Raw genomic sequence first — 6,359 nt, forward strand, 5'->3', positions numbered from 1 at the left:
ACAAATAGTTCAAATAGTTGAAATCCTTATCCACTGGGAAAATAAAAAAATATTATAAAATAAGGAAGCAGAAAGGTTTTTGGAAGAAAATTACATACCCTAACATGATAGAGGGTAATTAAGGTAGGGGTAAGGCTACATTAGCTTGAGTGTAAGAGAGATGACATTTAAGCAGACACTTGAGTGATTAAAAACCAGTCAGTTATATGAAACTCTGATGAAAGTGCACTCTGATCAGAAGGGACAGCAAAGACAAAGGTCTTGAGACAATAGACACAGTAGAATGCTTTGGGCTGCAGGGAAACAGAGTGTCGACTGCAAAGCACATTAAAAAATAGGGATATATCATTTCACACAAGAATCTGGGGGTACGTAAACTCAGGTTTGGTTAATTTAGCAACACAACAATGACATCAAGAACCCAAGTGTTTTCCATTTTCCTACTCTTACTTCTTTACAGTATTTCCATTATTGATATAATGAGTATACTGACAATGGGCTTTCACTTGGTCCACTTGCCAGAAAATCAAGTGTTGCATAAGTTGTACCCAAGAAAAGAGTGTCGGGCTCATGAAGTTACTTTACATTTTTCTTTTGCTTTTAAGTTTTAGTAATATTTTGCAGTTTATGAAAAGAGCCCTGGTGGTGCACTGGTGAAGCACTCATCTGCTAACTGTAAGGTTGGTGGTTTGGACCCACTAGCTGCTCTGTGAGAGAAGGATATTGCTATATCTGCTTTTGTAAAGATTACAGCCTCGGCAACACTGTGGACCTGTTTCACTCTGTTCTGTAGGGTTGCTATGAGTCAGAACTAACTTGAGGCAATAGGCTTTGACAGTTTATGAGCTCAGGTAAGTGAATATATTTTCTTAGGTAGAAGAATCTTTACAATACTTACTTTTGAAATGAGAAATGTTTATACAAAATTTTAAGCACCACATTATTTCATGGCAAAGAATATTAAAATAATTGTCAGGCCTAAAGCTGAATTTTACATTTTTCTCTTTAAAAAAAGTAAACATTCTACATTTCCTGACCTTTCAGAAATGATAAATAGATGTCATTAGTATACTAACTAGAAGATACTTTTGAAAAAAATAATAACCTTAATTTCTTCCTTTAAGGAAAAAGTGATGTTTTATTAATGAAATACATTCAAGGTATGGAATGGATATTTTGAAAATTATTTTTTGGAAATATCTCCATGATGTGCTTTTGATGCTAAAAATGTAATTAATGTGCCACCCATAAACACTCCCGTTTGTATACCTTAAAGATGTTATAGAAATTTACTAACATTTAAAGATATTCTAAGGGAGCTCTGGTGGTGTAGTGCCTAAGATATCTGACTGCTAACCAGAAGTCTAGCAGTTCAAACCCACCAGCCACTCCTCAGAAGGAAGACTGGGTGATCTACTTCCATAAGGATACCACCTTAGAAATCCAAGGAGGGGTTGCTATGAGTCGGATCCGACTCGAAGGTAATGAAGCTTTTTTTTTTTTTTTTTTTTAAAGAAAACAAACTCACTGCTGTCCAATGGAAAACCATTTTGTGCCACCCAAGAGCCATTCTATTTCTATAGACATGCCTATTCTGGTCATTTCATATAAATGGAATCATATGTGGTTTTGTGTTACTGTCCACCCCCCCAATGTAATATTTTCATGTTGTAGCATTTATCAGTTCTTGATTCCTCTTCATGGTTCAATAATATTCCACTGTATGAATATGCCAAATTTTGTTTATGCATTCACTTATTGATGAATATTTGGGTTGTTCCTTTTGGCTATTGTGAATAGTGCTGATATGAACATTCATATGCAAGAGTTTGAAACTTTTTTTCAGTTAATTTGGGTATATACCAAGGAGTGAGATTGCTGGGTCTTATGCTAATTTCATGTTTAACCTTTTGAGGAACTTCCAAACAATTTTCCATAGTGTCTGTACCATTTTAATTCCCACCAGCAATGCACAGATGTTCCAGTTTCTCCATATCCTTGCAAGCACTTTTAATATAATTTTTTTTAAATAATAGTATGAATAAAATATCTCTAACTATGGTTTTGATTTGCAGTTTTCCTAATGACTAATAATGTTGAGCCTTTATTTATGTGCTTATTGGCCATTTGTATATCTTCTTTGGAAAGATGTCTATCCAAGTTCTTTGCCCATTTTTCAATTGGGCTGTTTATCTTTTTTGTTGTCATGTTGCACGAGTTCTTTATATAGTTTGGATACTAGACTCTTATCATATATACAGTTTGCAAATATTTTCTCCAATTCTGAGGGCTGTCATTCACTTTCTTAACAGTATACTTTAATGCACAAAAGTTTTTTTTATTTTAATGAAGTCCAGTTTATCCATTTTCTCTATTGTTACTTGTGCTTTTGGTGTCATATCTAGGAAACCATTACCAAATCTGAGGTCATGAAGATTTACTCCTGTGTTTTTTGTTCTAAGAATTTTATAGGTGTAGGGGACTTCCAATAGATGGCAGAATAGTCAGACAAGATACCCAGATCCTCTTCAACAAAGAAAAGTGAAACCAGTCGACAGAGATACAGAAGATCATCCTGGACCCTGAGATTTGAAAGGAGGTATACAGAAGCAGATTAGGCACCAACTAGTGGAAAACCTGAATGAAAAGAGTGAGTATGGAGACAGACAGAGCTGCACTGTCAGCTACTCTGATGGCACCAATAGCCTGAGTATTTCCAAGTGGTATTGGGACCTGAGAATTGACCTAAAGATCAGCCCTGGTTGCCAAGGCCTGCAGGGATGACTGCGCTAGTGGTCTATGACTAGGAAGGGAAACAGCAAGGAGGGAGACAACCTGAGCTGTGGACTTTCTGCTGTCTGGAGGGTACAGCCATTTTTAATGTTTACAAGGGGTGGCCATTTTGGATATTTAAAGTGACAGCATTCTCATTTGGATTCCAGGGACCTAAGAATAGGCTCCACTTACCAAGGATGGCAGGGACATATGGGAGGCTGACAATGGGAAAAGAGACAGGTGCTGAGTATATAAGTCCTGCCAACTAGCAAACAGAGGAGCACAATACCCTGCTTATGTAGATAACATACAAAGAAAACAAAAATTGTGGGCAAGTCACTCCAACATACAATCACCAATTAAATATAAACACAAAAATGTCACAATGTCTCAGAGATAACAGAGCATCAGAGTCCACACAAAGAAGTAAGATAAAGCAAGAGAAACCTGGGACAGGGATACAGACCCAGAATACATCCCTAAAGAAGAAGCAAGCAGCATTGGAACTCCCTGATAAGGAATTAAAAAGATTTATATTTAGGTACCTTCAAAGGTACCTGATCTGAGAGACAGATCAAGGAAAACACTGACAAAATTAAGGAAAACACAGACAAAACCCTAGAAAAAGACAATACAAGAACAAAATGACACAATAAATGAAAAATTAGAAATGATACAAAATCTGCAGATAGAAATCCAGAAGCTTAATACTAAATTTTCAGAAATAGATAACACATTGAACAAGCAAAGGAGCAGAACTGAATCAGTGGAAGACAGAATTAGTGAGATTGAAGACAAATACCTCAATACTTCTTTGGAAGGGGATCAATCAGAAGAAAGATCAAAACAAAATGAAGAAAGCCTAAAGTTCATGTGGGATATCATCAAAAGGAATAACCTACATGTAATCAGAATTCCAAAACAGGAAGAGACAAATAAAACCACAGAGAAAATTGTCAAAGATTTGTTGGGAGAGAATTTCCCTGGTCTGATGAAAGATGAGAATATATCCGTTCAAGAAATCCAATGAACCTGAACCAGGGTAGACCCCAAAAGAAAATCACCAAGACATAGCATCATCAAACTCACCAAAACCAAAGACAAAAAAAGAATCCTCAAAGCAGCATGGGAAAGGCAAAAAGTTACCTACAAGGGGCAACCAATAACCTTGGCAGAAACCATGCAGGTGAGAAGACAATGGGATAGTATATATAAAAACCTGAAAGAGAAAAATTTCCAAGAAATATATACCCAGCAAAATTGCCTTTCAAATATAATGGTGAAATTAGGACATTTCCAGGTAAGCCAAAATTAAGGGAATTTGTTAAAACCAGACCAACCTTACAAGAGATGCTAAAGGGAGTCCTTTGGACATAGAACCAACAATAGCAAACAACAACCGACCATTAACACACATGATGACATAACCCAGAAACCAACTCAGTTATGGAAGACCAAATTAAATAAACCTACAAGATTGTAAACAGGGAATCAGAGACATCAATTGACAAATGAGGACAACTACAAAAAGGGGGAAAAAATGTGTAGTTACAGAATTTCTAAATGGTAGGGAAGTCAAGACAACTGCAGGATAGAACGGACTGTTCTAAACTTGGGAAGAAAATTATAAATCACAGGGTAACCTCAAAGAAAAATTATAAACCTTCACATCAAAATGAAAAAGAGGACTAGCACAAATATTTAGCAAATACTAAAACAACAGCAGTAAAGGAAGTGATAATACAATTCATAAACAAAACGAGCTCAGCACAGAAAATTATAAGGAACAAAGAAATCAGCAACACCACAAAATGACAGCAACAATAATTACATTGCTGAAAGAGTAAAAGAGAACCTATAGATTGGGAGAAAATATTTGGCAATGACATATCTGACAAGAGACTTATCTCTAAAATTTATAGAAAACTCTAGCACCTCAACAACAAAAAAATTAAACCAATTAAAAAATGGGCAGAAGACATGAATAAACACTTCACCAAAGAGTCAGGCAGCCAGCAAATGTGTGAAGAAATGCTCATGATCATTAGCGATCAGAGAGATGCAAATCAAAACAACAATGAGATACCATCTAACCCCAGCACTAATGGCAGAGTTCAACAAGACAAAATAATAAATGCTGGCGAGGATGTGGAGAGTTTGGGACTCTCATACAGTTTGTGGGACTGTAAAATGATACAACCACTGTGGAAAACAGTATGGTGATTCCTTCAAAAGTTGGAAATAGAAATACCATTTGACCCAGCAATCCCATGACTAGGTATATATCCTGAAGAAGTGAGATCCAGGACAAGAACAGATATATGCACAACCATGTTCATTGCAGCACTATTTACAATAGCAAAAAGATGGAAATAACCTAGGTGCCCACCAACAGAAGAATGGAAAACCAAAGTATGGTACATACACATGACGGAATACTATGCATCAATAAAGAATAATATAGAATCTGCAAAACACCACATAACATGGATGAACTTGGAAGACATTATGCAGAGTGAAATAAGTCAATCACAGAAGGACAAATATAGCAGTAGTTCATTATTGTACAAGTCAAGAAAAGGTTTATATATGGAAGGAAACTTTATTGGTTAACAGGCGTGGGAGGGGAGAGGAGGGACCACTGCAAAAAAAAAAAAAAAAAAATGCATTGACCCACATCACTTTAGTTTTGTGTATTTCACTGTACATAAATTATATTTCAATAAAATAAAAACTTTTAAAAAATAATTTTATAGTTTTAGCTCTTACTTTTAGGTCTTTGATCCATTTTGTGTTATTATAAATGCTGTGAGGTAAGCATTCAACTTAATTCTTTTGCATGTGGAGATCCAATTGTCCCAGCTTCTTTATTGCAAAGATTCTTCTTTCCCAATTAGATGATTATAGCACCTTTGTCAAAAATTAGTTGACCATAAAAACAGAGGTTTATTTCTGGACTCTCAATTCTATTCTACTGATCTCTGTGTCTATTTTTATGCCAGTACCACAATATCTTGCTTATTGTTGCTTTAATTTTTTTGAAATTGGCCAATGTGGATCCTCCTACTTTGTTCATCTTTTCCAAGATTTTTTTGGCTATCTGAAAAGTTACATACTGTAATTATCCCATTTATATGACATTCTGGAAAAGGCAAAACTATAGATAGGGAAATTAAATCTTCAGTTGCCAAAAGTTAGGGGTGGAGAAGGATTGAATAAATGAAACAGAGGATGTTTTTAGGGTGATTAAACTATTCTTTTGAATGTTTACAAGTGGCAACCATTTTGGATTTTAAAGTGATAGCATTCTCATTCGGATTCCAGGGACCTAAGAATAGGCAGCGAGGTGGAAAGCAGAGAAAGGACAAAAAAAGGGAACTAAGAACAGGCAGTGAGGCGGGAAGCAGAGAGAGGACAGAAAAAGGCAAAGGGGATAGGAACAGATCGAGGAGTCAGCCGCAGGGACCCAGGTGAAGAGAGGGAACCCAGGCCACGCCTCACAAGGAGTGAAGTGGGAAGGCAGGGAGAGGACAGAAAAGGCAAAGGGGATAGGAACAGATCGAGGATTCAACCACAGGGAGCCA

Source organism: Orycteropus afer, unplaced genomic scaffold (genome assembly GCF_000298275.1).
Source record: "Orycteropus afer afer isolate SDZICR_OR568_19922 unplaced genomic scaffold, OryAfe1.0 scaffold00014, whole genome shotgun sequence".
Classification (NCBI taxonomy): Eukaryota; Metazoa; Chordata; class Mammalia; order Tubulidentata; family Orycteropodidae; genus Orycteropus; species Orycteropus afer.